This window comes from Dasypus novemcinctus, chromosome 25 (genome assembly GCF_030445035.2).
Source record: "Dasypus novemcinctus isolate mDasNov1 chromosome 25, mDasNov1.1.hap2, whole genome shotgun sequence".
Taxonomy (NCBI): domain Eukaryota; kingdom Metazoa; phylum Chordata; class Mammalia; order Cingulata; family Dasypodidae; genus Dasypus; species Dasypus novemcinctus.
Genome location: NC_080697.1, coordinates 19,828,213 through 19,847,121, shown reverse-complemented (window position 1 = coordinate 19,847,121; position 18,909 = coordinate 19,828,213). Strand labels below are relative to the sequence as shown.

General features: G+C 47.0%; 1 protein-coding gene across 2 annotated transcripts in view; it reads right to left on the bottom strand.

Annotated features, from left to right (window-relative positions):
• Positions 1-15,162, bottom strand: part of LOXL2 (lysyl oxidase like 2) — a 96,627-nt gene extending 81,465 nt beyond the window's left edge. Inside the window, exon 1 of one of the 2 annotated variants that reach the window (XM_004452347.4) lies at positions 14,988-15,162. The gene's annotated coding sequence lies outside the window, so the exon portion shown is untranslated. The remainder of the gene's footprint in view (positions 1-14,987) is intronic. The other variant, XM_004452346.5, reaches the window with a different exon arrangement.
• Positions 15,163-18,909: the final 3,747 nt, after the last annotated feature.

Here is an 18,909-nt window from a genome sequence, read left to right as displayed (position 1 = left end):
CAGAAATACACACAGTAAATGGACACAGAGAGCAGACAATGGAGATGGGGGGAAAAATAAATAAAAAATTAATCTTTAAAAACAAATAAATAAATAAAATCAGGAGACACCTGGAAGAAAACCCAGGAGAAGGTGTCACTGTACCCACTGGCCACTCAGCACACCACTTGATTAACGGGTTTTAACTATCCTCCCTGCACACACACAAACACACACACACACTCAGCCACTGCTCTCCAGGGCTAACAATCAGCAGCCAAATTGGCCTGAGCCTCCATCCCACTTTGAGGGAGCCGCTAAGTCCATAAAAGGCAGGCCCAGGGAGGAGAGCAGCAGCCGGGTCTGGAGTGGTCTGCAAACTTGGTGAGCAATCCAAACCCTGCAGGCAAGTCCAGTGTTTCCAGGGAAGGAGACGCAGCTCGGCATGTGGCCTGATGCATGCCAGTTCCCGCAGGGGCGAGTAGAGGCTGGCCCAGGACACAGGCACCGGGGCAGGAAGGGTCGCCAGCCAGGGATAAGATGAGGGTCCTGGGTGGGAAGCAGAGAGGAGGCTGGCCTGGAAGAGGTGGACAAACTTCAGTTTTTCTACAAGCTGGCTCTTCAGAAGCGGCAGGAGGCACCTCCTGAGCTCAGTTCCTGGGTGCAGCCCTACCCAAACCCTCCCTGCTCAGCTTCCCTCGTGCTCTTCAGAGCAGGCCACATCCCTGGCTCTGGACACTTTTTGTGCCCCCAGAAGCTGCCAGCTCAAGGAACCATTCCAAGCTCTGAAACCTGGGCCCACAGTCAATTCTTCAGGCCTGTCCTCCTCGTATCAAAGCCAAGGCCAGAGACCCGAGGGAAGGAAGGGGCAGGTGGCTACAGAGAGCATGGCCATATCTTAGGCTTGACAGCGTGTAGGACAAGAAGTGCTAATGCAGAGTTCATTCAGAGCCTGTGATCTGGGATACTGCTGCCCCAGCAGCTCTGGCTCCCTTCCAGAAGCTGGGTGAGCAGTCACTGCCAGCACCACGCCACATCACCCAAACTAGCGGCCTCAGCTGCACGATGCCAGTGAGAAGGGGGTCAGCAGGGGTCATTCCTCAAGATAATGGCAGCCACGCGGGGTGGTATATGGAAAGAGGCCAAGAAGTTCTTGCTTTTACTGAGAGGGACAGAATTTCCCTGCTCTCTTTAGGGATGAGCCATTGTCCTCAGTGCTGAGGAGGAGCTGCTTCTGGGTGTCCGTCGCAGGGTGATTCTAACATCCTTCTGCATATGTCTCCAGACACAGCAAGCTCCTGTTGTTGGTGTGAGAAGCTTCCACTCTCTTTAGCATCAGAAGCACCACCTTCAACCTGCTGCCCTGAGCTCCAGCCCCACTGCCCTGCTGGCGGTTCCCAGGAGGCACCTGCTTTAATGCCCCATGGCTTTGTGCTTGATGTTCCTGTTCACAGTCCACCTAATGAACACCTGCTTTTTCTTTAAAATTATCTACTCAAATGTGTTTATAGAAAATCCTAAGGCTCCACTATAAAGTATAAGAACTAACAAATGATTTTAGTAAGGTTGCAGGATGCAAGCTCATATACAAAGATCAACTGTATTTCTATACAATCATAATGAACATTTTGAAAATGAAACAAAAAAAAAAACCCAATTCCATTTAAATAGCATCTGTGGCAGTTTGAAATTATTTATGATCCTCAAAAAGAGAAGGATTTTGTCTGAAAACTGGTCTGTTCCCCTGGGTGTGATACCCTTTGATTGTATTAAATTCAAAGGTTTTAAGTTTACCTGATTAAATCAATTTAGGTCCTTTGACTTGACCTGTCAGTAAGGTGTGTCTCAGGTTAAGTTCCTGGCCCCGCCGTGGGCTGATATAAATGGACAGTCATGGAAGAAGACACAGGAAGAGAGAGCGCTCCAGAGATGCCAGAGGAGAGAACTTTGTCATGTGACAGAAAGGAGATGCTCAAACAGCTCAAGCCCCGGGAGAGATGAGCCATTTGCCTGAGAGTTTGCAGCTGAGGAGCTGAGAAAGCCTGGAAAGAAACGAGCCTTATGCCAGGCTGATACAGGAAGCCCTGAGAGATGAACAGTCTTCAACAAATAGTGCTGGGACCACTAAATAACCACATGCAAAACAATGAAGTTGGACTCGAACTTCACACCATTTAAAACATTAACTCAAAATGCATCAAAGACCTAAATGTAAGAGTGAAAACTATAAAACTCTTAGAGGAAAATGTAGAGGAAAACTTTCATGGCCTTGGTCTTGGCAGAGGATTCTTAGATATGGTGCCAAAAACATGAGCAACAAAAGAAACTAGATCAATGGAATCTTATCAAAGTTAAAAACTTCAAAGGACACCATCATGAAAGTGAAAGTGGAAAAATATTTGCAAATCATACATCTGATAAAGGATCTATATCCAGAATATATAAAGAACTCTTATGACTCAACAATAAGAAGATAAACAATCCAATTTTTAAAACTGGCACAGAGGCCCCAATCAAGACGGTGGAGTGAGATGCTTCAGGGCTCCATCCCCTCATAGAAACTGAACAACCCACAAGAACTGGCGGAAATATCTTTCTCAAATCTCGAGGAAACAGTTAAAGGATTGCAGTGAAGGGTGAGCACTGCATAAAGAAAAAGTCTGCTTAAGAGCCAGAGTCACTGGCACCCTGGGTGTCCCCCTCCCCACCCCTCACTGGCTTGGACCAAGCTGTCCTGTGCTCCCTGGTCCTGGTTCTAGAGGTAGCATGGTGAGCCTGCTGCACATACTGGGAGCACGTATGTCTGGCCCAATCTGTCTGGTGGTGGCCCAAGGGACTTGCTGTCCCAGAGCTTGGCTTGGCCTGCGTGAGATGGCAGTTTGTAGAGCTCTCCTACCTAGTGCTGTAGGAAAAGTCAAGTTGTGCTGTAGGACATACAGTGCAGTGCTCAGAATGTGAGGAAACTATTTCCCAATAGTGTAAACAGGGAAATTCCTAGGGCCAAAGTGCATGTCCAAGACCAGATAAAGGCAGGGGAAAGGATCAAGGTAGTCCTGAGGCTTCCGCCTGGACCTATTCTCTAAACTTGTTGCATGGATAAGCCCTTCAGGAGCATTTACACAAGTCAACCTGCAAAGACCGGGAGTTGTGTTTTTTTCCCACTACCCCCTTTTCTGTTGTTAACACCTGGCATTCAAGGAAAACCCTGTCATAACACTGACCGGATACAAGCTTAAGAAACAGATGCCTCAGAGTCTAAATTCCATTGATAACACACTAAAATATCACATTGTCCAGGTTACAACAAAAGATTACAAAACATACAAAGACACAGTAGGTGATGGCTCAGGCAAAGGAGAAGATTAAAGCATTAGAAACTATCGACAAGAAGGACCAGAAGTAGAACATACCAGACAAACACTTTTTAAAAACGGTCCTAACTATGCTCAAAGAGCTAAAGGAAACCATGGATAAAGAACTGAAGGAAATCCAGAAAAAGACAGATATCAGTTCTATCAATAGATTCAATAAAGAGAATATCAATACAGAGATGTAAATTATGAAAAGGAACCAAATAGAGCTGAAGACCACAGTAACAGAAATTTAAAATTACCTAGAGGTGAACTGGAATATAAGAAAATTGAAATTATTCAGTCTGAGGAACAGAGAGAAGAATGAAGAAAAGTGAATAGAGGGAAGCAAATGTGGCTCAACCAATTGGGCTCCTGTCTACAATATGGGAGGATCTGGGTTCGCTTCCCAGGGCCTCCTTGTGAAGGCAGGCTGGCCCGCACCTGTGGAGAGCTGACAGCCCTCACCTGCAGAAAGCTGGTGCAGCAAGATGACGCAACAGAGGGAGACAAGCAGACACAGAAGAAGAATGCACAGTGAATGGACACAGAGAACAGACAGCAAGCAAGCAGTGAGGGGGGGGGGAAAGGATAAATAAATAAAATAAATCTTAAAAAAAAAAAAGTGACCAGAGCCTGAGGAACATGTGACATCATCAAGCATACCTATATATGCATTGTGAGAGTCCCAGAAGGAGACAAGAGAAAGGGGCAGAGAGAATATTCAAATAAATAATGGCTGAAAACTTCCCAAATTTAAATAAAATATGATTATCAAATCCAAGATGCTCAATGAACTCCAAACAGAGAAACTCAACTAGACCCACACCACTGCATATTATAATCAAGTGCCAAAGTTAAACAGAATTCTGAAAGCTGCAAGAGAGAAGCAATGTGTCATATATAAAAGGGAGACTCAATAAAATTAAGTGCCAAAGTCTCATCAGAAACCATGCAGGAAAGAAGGCAGTGGGACGATAAATTTAAAGCGCTGAAAGCATTTAAATTGCCAACCAAGAACTCTATATCCCACAAAACTGTCTTTCAAACATAAGGGAGAGATTAAGAGATTCCCAGATAAACATAAGCTGAGTGAATTTGTCAGTCCTAGACCAAACCTACAAGAGCTGCTGAAGACAGTTCTGCAGGTTGAAAGGAAAAGACAATAGACTATAGAGTGAATCTACATGAAGAAGTAAAGATCTCTGGTGAAGGTAATGACATGGGTAAATATATATGCCAGCTTCACTTCTTCCTTCCTACAGGATTTAAAAGGTAAATGCATAAAATGTAATAACTCAATGGCTTTGGACTCTTAAGGTATAAACACGAAATTTATGACAAGAAGTATATTAAGGTGGGGGAACAGAGGGGTATAGGAACATAGTTTGTGTATACTATTGAAGTCATTAAGTTGGTATCAAAGCAAACAAGGTTGTTATAGATTTAAGATTGTAAATTTAAGTCCCACAGTAACTACCAAGAAAATATAAGAGAATATGCATGCTCATAGAGACTGAAGTTAGAATATAAATTGCAGGAGCAAAGGGCAAGGGGCAAGGGGAGTTTATGCATAATGGGTGCAGGGTTTCTTTTTGGGGAGATTGGAGAGTTTTAGTAACAAAAATGGTGACACAATAGTGTGACTGTGATTAACCCCATTGAATGGTATCTTTGGGAGTGGTTGAGATGTTGTATATATGTTGCCACAACTAAAAAAAAGAAAGAGAAAGACAATGACGATTAAATGCAATACATAATCCTGTATGGAATCTAGCAAGGGAAAAGGCTCAGTGGGACATTTTTGGGACATATAGAAAGAATAGAATATGGATTGTAAACTTTATATCAATGTTAAATTTCTTGAACTGATAACTGCACTTAAGGTAGTTGCATAATGAATATCCTTTTTCTTTGGAAATATACATGGCAGTGTTAGTGCCCAAGGAGCATGATGTATGCTATCTACACTTAAATGTTCATAAAATGGATGGCTTGATCAATTGATAGAAAGAATGATATGGCAAATGTGGCAAAATGTTAAAATTGGTTGATCTGGGTAATGGGGGTGGGTGGATAGGGATATGTTGAAGTTTTCTGTTTAGGGGCTGTATTATATTTGTAACTGTCCTGTAAATTTGATAGTATTACAAAATTAAATTTTTTTAAAAAATGGGCAAAGAACATTTTTACAAAAAAAGATATATAGGGAGCAGATGTAGCTCAGTGTTTGAGCACCTGCATCCCATGCACAAGGTCCTGGGTTCAATACGTGGTACCTCCTTAAAATATATATACACAAACACACACAAATGGCTAACAAGAACATGAAAAGATGGCTAATATCATTAATCATATGGGAAATGCAAATCAAAAGTACCAGTTTATGTGCATTAGGATGGCTATAATTCTTTAAATGGAAAATAAGTGTTAGCAATAATGTGAAGAAAATAGAACTGTCATACATTGCTAGCAGGAATGTAAAATGGTACAATTGCTGTGGAAAAAAGTTTTGTGGTTCCTCAAAATGTTAAACATAAAATCACCATATGAATCAGCAATTCAACTCCTAGGTATACCCAAAATAATTGAAAACAGGTATTCAAAAAGATAACTGTACACAAATGTTCATGGCAGCACTATTCACAGTAGCCAAAAGTTTGAAACAACCCACTGTCCATCAATGATGAATGGATAAACGAAACGTAGTATAGCCATCCAACGGAATATTATTCAGCCATAAAAAAGGAAGGATTTGTACTGAAACATGCCACAACATGGGTGAACCTTGAAAACATGTTAAGTGAAAGAAGCCACAGGCACAAAAGAATGCCTAATAAATGATTCCATTTTTATTAAATATCCAGAATAGGCAAACCTATATATAGAGAAAGTAACTTAGTAGTTGCTTAGAGTTGGGGAAATGCAGAGAACAGAAGGATGAAGGGTGACAGCTAAGGAGGATGGAGATTCCCTTTGTGGTGATGAAAATGTTCTCAAAGACCGTGGTGGTGGCTGCACACACCAGCGATGAAAAACTATTCAATTTTCCCTTTAAATAAATGAACTGTATCTCAGTAAAGCTGTTAAGAATCTAGGGAAGCAGACGTGGCTCAAGCAGTTGTGTGCCCGCCTACCACACGGGATGTCCTGGGTTCAGTTCCCACCGAGAGCAGACAATGAGCACAAACAATGAGGGGGGAGGGTAGAAATAAATAAATAATTCTTTAAAAAATAAAAGAAAATCTACTCAAATGGCAGGTTTACTCGTAAATGTGTATTAAATAGCTGCTACATGAGAAGCACTGTATTATTTATGGGGAATTCGAAGATGAATCCAACAGGGTTCCTGCCCTCAAGGAACAGTAGCTTTAGAGAGGCAACAAGAGAAATGAATCCAAGGTAGAGAAACAGGACTGGGAAGGCAATGGTTACAGTTGGGGAAGGAACAGGGGAAGCTTTGAGAAGCCGATACCTGTGGATCTTGGTTTGGTCCTCATTGCTCATCTTGCTCCACGTTCTAGAGGGAGTGGATCCATTGTAAACAGGCTCTCTTCAGGTCACTTCAGTTAAGGTGTGGCCCAACTGAATCAGGTTGAACTTTAATCCAGTTTACTGGGGTCCTTCATAAGCAGAATGGAACTCAGACCCAGAGGGAAACAATCATGCTAAGAAGCAGGAAGTCAGCAGAACCTGGAGCAGAAAGAAGCCCCTGCCTTGCGCACTGCCGTACGTCAGAAAAGCCAAGCACCAGGGGCCGCGGGCAGCCAGCCCCGGAGGGCCGCAGTCTTTGGGTGAAAGCAACACCTTGCTGATGACTCCATTCTGGATTTCTCCCAGCCTCAGAATCATGAGCCAGTCAATGCCTCGTGTTTAAGCCAACTCGTGTCATGGTATTTGTGATCGCAGTTGGGAAACTAAAACAACACCTGAGCAGGTTTTGAAGGAAAGTAGGAGTTTTTGGCAAGTAGGTGGGGGGAGATCATCATTCCAAGCTGCAGGTATAGCACTTCTAAAATAACCCAGGGCCTTCTGGAAACCACAAGTGGCTCAGAATTGCAGGAAGAAAAGTGGAAGGACTGGGCAAGTGGGCGTGGTGAGAAGCAGGAGAGGTAAGGATGAAAAAGGTCATGTGGGACCTTGTACGTCAAGCTAAGAACTCTGAGCTTTTCCTTTTGGGGATAAGGAGCCAAAGGAAAGTCAGCAGGAGGGCTCTGAGGGCACATTTGTGCTCTAGAGCAGAGAGCAGCAAACCACAGCCTCGAGCCAATCCAGCCCACTGCCTGTTTCGTAAATAAATCTTAGAACCCAGCCATGCCCATTTGCTAATGTACTGTCTGTGGCTGCTATCATACCCAAACGACAGAATTGCATAGGTACAACAAAGACTGTGTGGCCCACAAAGTCTAAAATATTTGCTCTCTGGATCCTTACAGAAAAAACTTGCCAAGCCCAGCTCTAGCAAGTCTCCTCTGGTTTTCGCATAGAGGATGGTTTCCTGTAGCTCAAGACCAAGGGAAGGGAGGCCAGTTAGGGGATCCCTGCAAGTCTCAGCCCAACGAGGGTGGCCTGAGTACAGGTGAGTGTGGGATGGAGATCTGGGCATGGCTTGAGAGCTAGGGGGAAGGGAAAACACCTGGGGAATAGCAATTTAAGGAAATCCCAAGTGTTGAAGAAACAGTTGCACTGATGGCCAAAACTAAGTTTTTCCTTCTTAATTACTAAAATGACCCCAAAACATCATGTTTAGCAGAGTGCTATCAGATAGAGCACCTGAATTCAAGGCATCTTCAAAGTATTTTACCAAATTATTCTCAAAGATTTGGTTACGGGCATGCTAGAGCAGAGGAATTGTAATTCCAGATGACCGGATGAATTTTCTTCTGCTCTTCAACTGTGTTGCAACAAGCCAAACCCCAAAAATTCTTTGGCTGTGCTGTAAGGCTGCTGTTGGCACTCAGAGGGCACCATGGGGTTTGGCTGCCAAGCATCAGATCATGCTTGACCAAAGGTTTTAAAACACACATGTCAAGTATCATGCCTTAGCCATCTTGTTTCCTATGGTGCCTGGTGTCTGGCACATAGCAAGACACTGATAGATTGTCTGAGTTAAGGAATGACCTTTATCAGTAAAATGGAAAACTACTAGTGCTGCTGAGGATGTGGAGAAATGGGAACACTCCTTCACTTGGTGGGAATGTAGAGTGGAGCAGCCGCGGTGGAAGAGTTTGGCGGTACCTAGGGAAGCTGAATACAGAACTGTCGTATGATCCGGCAATCCCACTACTAGGAATATATTCAGAAGAACCAAAAGCAAGGACATGAACAGATATTTGCACACTCATGTTCATTGCGGCATTATTCACGATTGCTAAAAGATGGAAACAACGTAAGTGCCCATCAACCAATGGTATATACATATGTGGTATGCATATGTGGTATATACAAAATGTGGTATATACATATGAAGGATCACTATTAGTTGTAAGAAGAAATTAACTTGAGATGAACCTTGAGGACATTGTGTTGCATGAAATAAGCCAGACACAGAAGGACTAATAATGTATGGTCTCACTGATAGACACGACGTATGACGGGTAACCTTAAGGAGTTAAACTATGTAGAGTAAAGGTTAGTAGGAGAAAGACTGTGGGTTGAGAAGGGGGAGCTGATACTGAATGTATGTAGAATGTTTAATAAAGGTTGATTGTGAATATGTGGAAATACACAGAGTTGATGTTAACACATTACAATGAATGTAATTAACAGTGCTGATCTATAAATGTGATGTGGATGAAAGGATGTAATGTAGGGAGGTTAATATTTATTGAGAGACTGCTAGAGGATAATCTAGGGACTGCAAATATGTGATTTCAGTTATAGAGGAGGATTTTGGTCAATAATAGATATATAAGAATGTTCCTCTATTACAAGGTGTTAAGAATATGGTGAAACATGGGAAAAACACAACTAATATAACTTACAGACTATAGTTAACAATAATACTGTAATATTTTTGTAACAAAGGCAAAGAAGGTACTATATCAATGTTTAATGCTTAAGGTCAAAAAAGGAATATGGGATTTCGTTTTTCTGAGATGTGAATATGACCGAGCTTCTTTTTTTTTTTTTCATTTTCTTCATTAACAAGGAGACCTTGGTTGTGTCAGTTAACTAATCCATGCTCATTTATTCATCTTACTGAACATTGGGGAAACAAATGAGTTTGTTTTTAGGATTAAATAAGATAAATGTGCCTGGACAGGTTTGTTTGTTTTTTTTAAAGTAATGCTTACATAATTTGTTAAGCTGCTTTTGGACTGTTATTTCACTTTTGAAGTTGAAATAAAGTTATAAAAAAGAAGAGAAGCAGGGCCAGGTGGTAAGGGAAGGAAGAAGGAAGGAAAGTGAGGCAGGAGGGCAGGATGTAGCCCAAGTTTTTCACTCAGTTCTTAAGATCCATGGAAGTTGCCAGAAGAGCAGGAGTCCCCGCCAGGGGGATGCGAGCCCCCCAGGAGGCAGGAGGTCCTGGAATAGTGACACCGAGTACTGATAGCCTAGGGCACCTCCACTGCAAAGCCCAGACAGGGGGTATTACCTTCCCTGGATGGTTAAGGAAAGAAGCAGCTTGAATCTCCCAACTAATCTTGTGGCTTTCCAGATTCTAAACTGTGTTTTCCAAACATCTCCTCCAACCCCCGAAGGTCAGAGAAAATGAGCATCCAATCCCAAGCTCTTGAGGCATGGTCAAAGCAGCTGGGTGCAGGCATGAACTGTATTTGAAATAACATTTTGCCTTTAAAATCTGTGCTCTTTTGGTACTATTTTACTCTTGATCTAGGTGGTAGTTCCAAAGGCTTGTTCACTTATAAAAGTCCATCCAGATGTGTGCCATTTTACATGTGTATGCTGTTCTTCAAATTTAAAAAAACACCTTTAAACATTGACTTTACTTGATTTCATATCTGTATTTGCTTTAGAAAGATAAGAAATGAGCTTTCTTCCTAGATCTTTGAGTCATGCTGGCACTCTGGAATCGGGTACTAATGTTTACCCTTGTCCCCACTGGTACCTGGGGCAAGGCTGGGAAGGGGCTGATGAGGGAAGTTCATGAATCCTAGTTCAGGAAGGACATTACAAAATCCTGAGCAAATTAAGCTGCTCGCAAAACATAAACATAAGTTATCTTCTCATAAAGGGTGTACTTTATAAGCAAGTGCCATTATTTTTGTAGAAACACTCAGCATTTTGTTGGCAACACTACAAAGAGATCATATGAGAACACTGTCACAGACACATCCACTGGGCCAGTTATGTCTGCTTGTTCGACATGGGTGCTGACAATGAAAAGACTAAAGAGAAAACATCTTCATTTGCATATATAGAATTGGATTTAATACTAAGAGTATCCCAGGTGAAGGAGTCAGAAAACCTTGGACAAGGAAGCGGATGTGGTTCAAGCAATTGAGCTCCTGCCTACGACACAGAAGGTCCCAGGATTGGTTCCCGGTACCTCCTAAAGATTGGCAAGACAGCTGATGCGCCAAGATGACGCAAGAAGAAACATGAGGAAAACATAATGAGAGACTCAACAAAGCAGGGAGCAGAGGTGGCTCAGGCAATCAGAGGTCCTGGGTTCGGGTCCTATGCCTCCTGAAAAGAAGACCAGCAGACAACAAACAAGCACAGTGATTGCAAACAATGAGGGGATGGGGAGAAATAAATAAATAGGACAAATCTTAAAAAGAAAAAGCCTAGGACAAGGAGAACTTATTAACTGTGATCCAAATCACATCCTTATGATTTGCTGAGTCAGTCCCTGCACCACACACTTATTTGCCACGCACAACTTGTCTGGACATATTATTTCCCCCAAGGGAAGTACGAATGAATTCTTAAAATGCTGAACAGAAATCGTTTCTAAACTGTTACCGCCATGCCTTACACCTTCAAATAAGTGGTTTGCTGAAAGGATGCTGAGAGGACGGTACAGGTGGCTAACGAAGTCTTGGATGCAGATGGTGGGAGGAGACCACCCAGCAAGGCAGGGCAGGTGGTATTCACCGCCGAGCATTCTCCGTGTTCATCAGCAGGAGTGACTCTGTTGAATCACTGGGACGAGAGCAATCGGAAGGCTTGCTTTAACCCAGACAAAGCTGAAGACAGAAAATGAATGCATACTCTGGATGCATCTCTGTAGCTGTCGACTTGGGTCCTCTCTTTCCTGCCCACAATTGTGAGTCTTGCTGGTTCTGTGACTCTGGAACGGGGTGGGCTCCAGGGTCTGGGTACATGTGATCCATACGACACTGCCATGTTGACTGACTGCCAGCGCCTTTTGCCAAAGGCTTATGAACGATAATTACAAGCTTCTTTTCCAAACCCAGGCAGCCATTTTCCCCTGGGAGTGGGGAACTCTAGCTCCTAAGGCCCCTAACACTGTAACACGAAGGAAGCAAAAATTGTTTTGCAACTGCAGCTGCTGATGTGGAATCACCTAGAAATTCTACCCCAACAGAGAGAGCCGATTAGCTAAGGGGGAAGAGAACTTATGGCTGCCAGGAAACAGTGTGGCTTAAGGTTAAAGCCTTGCCCCATCTGAGTTCCTACAGTTGAATAATGGGATTGGACCAACCTGTTCCTCTGTCCCTAACTGGCTGTTTTATGGAAGATCTGTTCATTCCCTATTACAGGGCAACAAACCTAAGAGCGGAAAATCTAGGAGTTAGGTAACAAGGAATTCCTTTTTCCCACACAGCCTGCCTAGGAAAGAGAATTCCAACTCATGAGTCTCATTAATAAGGTATAAATTTTCTTTTTTATCACCTCCTTTCCAAAGCAAATGAACATAAGCAATTGAAATACTTGAGGCAAAAAGTTCTGATGTTGTATATTATCATCCGACTAAGGCAGAGTAAGCCAAGTTCTCCATTAACCAAGGACTTCCGTGAGAAGCCCAGTCTCTGTGCCTCTTCTCAAGCGTGGAATTCAGGAGCTTCAGTCTGAAGATGCCAGCTGCCAAAACACTCAGGCCGTGCTTAGAGGGAGGTGATCGCTCTCTACCAGATTTCCTTCTGGGGCCTTTGTTACTTCAAGGAATTCCAGCCACAATCATTTCTCTCATCCCAGGAGCCAGAGAAGAGGAAGCTCTGGCCCTTGGCTCTGAGAAGGCAATCCTGAGCCCTGGAGACGTTAGTTGCTCTCTTACCTCTTCAGTAAGCTGGGAAAGAAACCCAGGCTTCCTAACGTTGCAGCTATTTATCTCAAGCACCAAGTGGCCAGTGACAGGGATTTCTGACAGCAGGTGCACAGGAAGTGATAAACCCAGGATGAAGCCAGAGCCCACGTGGACTCTTCAGAAAGAAACAGACACTCCACGAGTGGCACAAAGAAACAAAACCACGTCTCTCCAGGAATGAAGGGGCTGCTTAGGGCCAACTGTCAGCTGTGTCATCTGGACATCGTATCTGTTTGCCAGTTTCCTCAGGGGAAAACGGATTCGATAGTACCCACCTTGAGAGTCTGTGGGATATTGCAAGAATCAAATGGCATAGCAGATAAAATGGGTTGAAAATAGCACACAATGACTGTAAACAATGACAAAAAAACAACAGAACCAGAGAAAAGTGGGAAATTTTCAAATATGGACTGGGTATTAGTAATATCAAAGATTGTTGTTAATTTTATGAGGTCTAATCATAGCTTATGGTTATTTATTAATTTTAGGGATGCCACCAAAATATAGAGGGATAAATGCCATGATGTCTCAGATTTGTTTTAAAATAAGTCAAGGAAAAAAAGAAAGATGGGATGAATGACACAACTATGGTGAAATATTGAAGCTGACCGAGAGGTTAATGGGGGGTCATTATAATCTCCCTACTTTTGTGCATGTTTAAAATTTTCAGAATAATAACTTTTAAATAAACCGAACAGAATTTTCTGGGACATTAGCAAGCTTTAATGATGGTCATCTCTAGACCACAGAAAATCTGTTTCCTTCACAAGACTTCCACATTGGTCACATAGCGGTCAGAGGACAAGGACTTGGGAAGAAGCCAGGAGAGGCCTGTCAAGGAGCTCAGCTGAAAAGGAGACAAATGCAAGTGTCTTCGCAAAATCTCTTGTTCCTGAGATGCATCAAAGTGTCAGCCCGTCTGTAACTTCAAGTGCATGCTTTGCCTTCAGACCTGAGATTCATATTTAGCTTTGTCATTTCATGGCTGAGTGACCTTAGACCAATTCATTTTTTAACACAAAGTCACAAGGAGACAAACAGCTGCACAAAAGCACAAACACACACACAGACCCAATCCCCTTGGAAGGGCGGCCTTGAGAACCACAGGGACCCATGGGGTCATACACTTTGTCATATGTTTGGTCGTTACTCAGGGACAGATTATTAGAGATGAGTGAGGAGAAGAGGACAAAGAGGGGAGGGAGAGTAATTATTTTACCCACCAGGGTCCCGTGAGTCATTCACTCATTTGTTTGGGAACCGACCAGGGAAACAAACTCTTCTCCTTCTGTTCTCAACCGCATCCGGGATCATCAACTACACAATCCTTTGCCCACTGCACGTACGTGACTAGTTCCACCAGGACGACAGTGGGCTTTTGGACAGGCTAACCATGGCGTAGGGGAGAGGCCACGAGTAAGGGACCTGGGTTCCAGTCCCTGCACGGACTAATCCAGAGGCTGCAGGGACTTTCCTGCACATTCCCCTCTCCTAAGATTTGAGGTTTCCTCGTCCTGAGCAGTTCAGTCTCCCCACCCCCACCCTGCCCAGCCCCCACCCTTGTTTTTTCGTGGTCTTGGACAAGGCGGGGTGGGGGTGATGAGAGGAAGTCGTCTCTCTTCTGTACAGCGACACGTCGGGAAGGCAGCTGCACCCGGAGGTTTCCCACACTGTGGCTGGAGGTGGGCGGGGGCAGGGGGGTGCAGTGGCCAAAGCGCCTGCGTAGGAGTTGCAGGCACAGGGGTCCGAGGACCCAGGGCACAGGACTACGCTAGCTCTCCCCGGGGCGACCCTGCAGCCACCAGCCGGGGGTTGACTTGTGCCGGCTCTTCCCTCCTCCAGGGCCTCTCTGTGATGACAAAGGGGAGGGAGGCGAGAGAGGTCCCCGGTGCCCTGACGAGCGAGGACCCCTTGGCCCCAAGGCGCTCCCGCGCTCAGCCAAGGCCTTTCGGAAAGCTGGGACGACTTTCCCGGCGCCGCACCAGCGCCGCCGAGCCCCGGCCCCCGCGCTCCACCTCCCCGCAGCCCGGCTTGGGGGGCAGCTCCGGGGCGCCGCCGCCCCGACCGGCTCACAACTCCCGGCCCAGGCGCAGCCCCAGGGCCGTAGGCGCACGCAGCATCCACGGGGCTCCGAGCGCGCCCCGAGGCTCGAGGCCTCCGTCCCGCCCGGCACAGGCGCTCGCGGGGACCGAGGACCGGGGCGCCGTGTCCCCGGGGCGCCCAGCGGCACCGCCCCGCCCGGCCCCGGGGAGGTGGGGCTGGGTGGGTCCGCCCGAGCGGGCAGAGGGACCCGGGAGCCTGCCCGCCCCCGCATCTCTCTGAGCGAGAGGGGGCCCCCTGCTGTGCCTGCCGGCTGAGGGGCGGCTCGGGGAGCGGGGGGCTTGGGGACCCCCCGGACGCCGCCGCGCTCCCGCTCTTACTTGGCGGCGGGGTCCGCACGGGCCGGGCGGGTCCACCTCCCCGCGGGGGCCGCTCTCCGCGCCGCGGGTCCCCTCTCCCGAGCAGGGGGCGACAGCAGGACTCTGCACCTGGGGAGCGCGCGAGCTCCAAGCTTGGGGAGCGCTGGAGTCGCGGCGGCGTCTCAGCGCGGGACTTTTAAGCGGCGACGCCGGCAAACCCCTCCCCAGGCCCGGCCCCTGCCTCGGGGGCGGCCCCTGCGGCGGCCCGGCCTCCTGCCCCTTGGGTGGTCACTCGAGAGCGGCGCTCCCGGGCCGGGGGCTCTGCCGGGGGCTGCGCGCTGGCGGGGGGCCCTTCCCGGCTCTAGCGCCCAGGGTCCCGGAGAGCCGGGAGAGGGCTGTTCCTGGGGCTCTCTCCATCCCCTTCCCGCCGCTTTGGACTGAACCCTTTGTGTCTTCCAGGATCAGGACCCTTCCCTCATCCGCCTCCGAATTCCCCAGAACCCGGCCCTGCCTGGCGCCTGGAGACGCTCAAGAAAAACTGCTCGGAGTTCCGAAACTTCCATCCGTCTCGCCCGGGTCTCATCTCGTTCTCCTCTAGGGAAGAAAACGGCTTGAAGGCGAGAACGAACAGCCCTTCCTTCCAGCAAACCAAGGCCCAAGCCAGGCCTCTCTCCCCTCAGGGACGAGTTTTCCTCTTTGCAAACTAAAGGCTTGGGGTTCAGGGACTTCTCGGGTCCCTCAGCGCTGGGCTGAGCAGCCCTGCACCGGGAGCGCAGAAAGCCCGTGGCTGTGGTGGGCTCCCCAGGCCTGTTTCTGAGGCTCACACTGGGGCACTGGGAGGAGAGGTCTGTGCACATTCCCAGGGCTCAGGAAGCAAGAGGCAGGTCTTGCCAGGCGGGAGGCAGCCAGTTCTGGAACAAGGGGCTGGTTTGTAGCAGGCCAGTGTCCTGAGGCGGGGGGCTTGGGAGGAGTGTCAGCCTCTGGGAAGCAGGACCCCAGGGGGCCTGTAGCTCCTCTTGGGCAGACACCGTTCTTTGCCCTAAGGGTGGTGAGTCTCCAAGCAGCTTCCCCAGCCCCCCTTTCTGCTCCTTGCACTCCACCCCCTCCCCGGGCAGATGCCAGGTCACCAGCAGTGATAGGTGGTGACTCAAATCTCAGCCTCCAGCCGGGACTTCTCTCCTCTGCTCCAGAGCTATACATCCTTCAGCCTCCTGGAAATTTCCCCTTGGGCTTCTGGAAATCCCCGGGGCCACCACTAACCTAGCAGGCCCCACCCTGGGCACCCCCCCCACACACACACACAAGCCACCCAAGCCCCGTGAGTCTCCAAGGCAGAAATGAGGTCTTCCCAGCTCCCCTCACCCTCCACACGGAGCCAATCAGCCAGCCCTGTGGCCACTGGGTTTTCTTTTTCTTTTTCTTTTTTTGAATTTTTTTCAGCATTTTTTTGGTCTTTTTTTAAATTTAATGTTACATTTTAAAAATATGAGGTCCCCATATACCCCCTACCCCCCTCACCCCACTCCTCCCATAACAACCTCCTCCATCATCATGAGACATTCATTGCACTTGGTGAATACACCTCTGAGCACTGCTGCACCTCATGGTCAATGGTCCACATTATAGTTCACACTCTCCCCCAGTCCACCCAGTGGGCCATAAGAGGATATACAATGTCCAGTGACTGTCTCTGCAGTACCACCCAGGACAACTCCAAGTCCTGAAAATGCCCCCACATCACATCTCTTCTTTCCACTCCCTACCCTCAGCAGCTACCATGGCCACTTTCTCCACATCAATGCTACATTTTCTTCAATTATTAATCACAATAGTTCATGAATAGAATATCAGTAAGTCTACTCTAATCCATACTCTATTCCTCCATCCTGTGGACCCTGGAATGTTATGTCCACCCCACATCTATATCAAGAGGGGGCTTAGATTCCACATGGATGATGGATGCAATTCTCCCGCTTGCAGTTGTAGGCACTCTTGGCTCCCTGGTGTGGTGGTTGACCTTCTTCACCTCTCTGTTAGCTGGCCAGAGTAAGTCCAATAAACCAAAGGGTAGGAGTTGCAAGTCTGTTGAGGCTCAGGGCCTGACTATCACATGGACAATCCAGAGATTCAGGTCCCCTGAGTGTACACTAAACCCCAGCACCAACCACAGGTCTGGTAAAAGTAACAGGAGAGGCTTGTGAACAAAGATGACATCTGAGTCCAACTCCATCACATTCAGGAACACAGATTCCAAAGCTGGGCCAACTGACACAGCACTGAACTCCATCTGCCATGACCGTAGAACCTGTGGGTCTCTGTAGCCCTCAGAAGAACCAATACCTGGGGTTGTATCTACTTTAGCTGTCTCTGGGACTTGCTGAGGTGTACGTAAGGGTGACCCCTCTGATGACCTCCTGGATCATTTTTGGAGACTCATAGCCATATAAACTCATTTGTCTTTTCCATTTCCCCCTCTTATTCAAGGTCAAAAAGCATTTTTAACTCCTGATATTACATGTAGGTTGAGATATTCTGCTGGTCTGAGTTGACCCTTTTATTCAAGGTCGTTTTCTAGTTACATCATCTAGTACATCACAAGCCACCCCAACCCCCGTGAGACTCCAAGGCAGAAATGAGGTCTTCTCAGCTCCCCTCACCCTCCACACGGAGCCAATCAGTCAACCCTGTGGGCACTGGGTTTTCTTTTTCTTTTATTCCCTTTTCTTTTCCATTGTTCACCCTCTCTTCCATACTCCCACCTGCTGTCTTTCCTTTCCTCCCTTCATTTCTTACTTCTTGGCCCTACTTTCTAGTAATTCCCACCTGCTCCCATTCACATGCTTGCTTCAAACCTCCTTACTTCTCTCACCTGGCTTTTTTTTTTGTAGGTACCTGGGCTGCAGATTGAACCCATGACCTCATACGTGGGAAGCCAGTGCTCAACCCCTGAGCCACCCAGCTCCCTTGAGTTCGTTGTTTTGCTTATTTGCTTGTTTGCTGTTTTGTTTTTTGGAGGCACCAGAAACCAAACCCAGGACCTCCCATGTGGGAACCACTTAAGCCACATCTGGTCCCCTCATTCGGCTATTTTAGTGGCCTAGAGCTGGGGTCCCCAATCTGAATCTTACCCCATCAAATCCTCCCTCTGCACGGGTCACAGCAGGGGCGACTCCCCAGGGGTGCAGATTTCACCCTGTTACTTCCCTGTTCAAAACCCTCCAGTGGAAGAGGGGGGCAGGAGGAGTGGGGTGTGGCTGTAAGAGGCCAGCACAGGCCCTGCTGCTGAGGAGACTGTCCAGGATCTGTTATGGGGTGGACACGGGAACCTACACGGGTGATAAAGTTATGCAGAACTCAACCCACATGAAATTGAGCACAAGTACAACTGCGGAAATCTGAAAACGATCAACAGGTTGTAGGCTGTGAACTTTGAACTATAGCTTTGCAAATGTGACCTTTTTGGGGAGCTGGGCAAAGCGTACAGGAGATCTCTCTGTGTCATTTCTTACAACTGCGTGTGAATCTACGATGGATCTCAATAAAAATTTTTATTGAAAATTTTTAAAAACACACAACGGCTCCAGGGTTCTCAGGATGCAATCTGAACTCCTTGGCACAATTTACAGGGCCTGCCAGGGTCATTTCTAGCCCACCTATCTCCCAGTCACATTCTCCCGTCTCCCCCATAGGCCCTACTGAACCACTTGCTGTTCTCCCCTGTGCCTTCTATTTCATACCCCAGGGCCTTTGAACATGCAGTTCCCTTGCCTTGTCTGCTCAGCAGATGCCTTTTTCTTTGAGCTCTCACTCAGGTGTCACGGCCCCTGTGGACCCATCCGGGCTAACACCCTGCACAGCGCCTGCACAGAGCAGATAATAAACAGGTGTCAGGTAGGGACAAATGCTATGGGAACAACTGAAGCTGAGTAGGGAGGATAGCTGA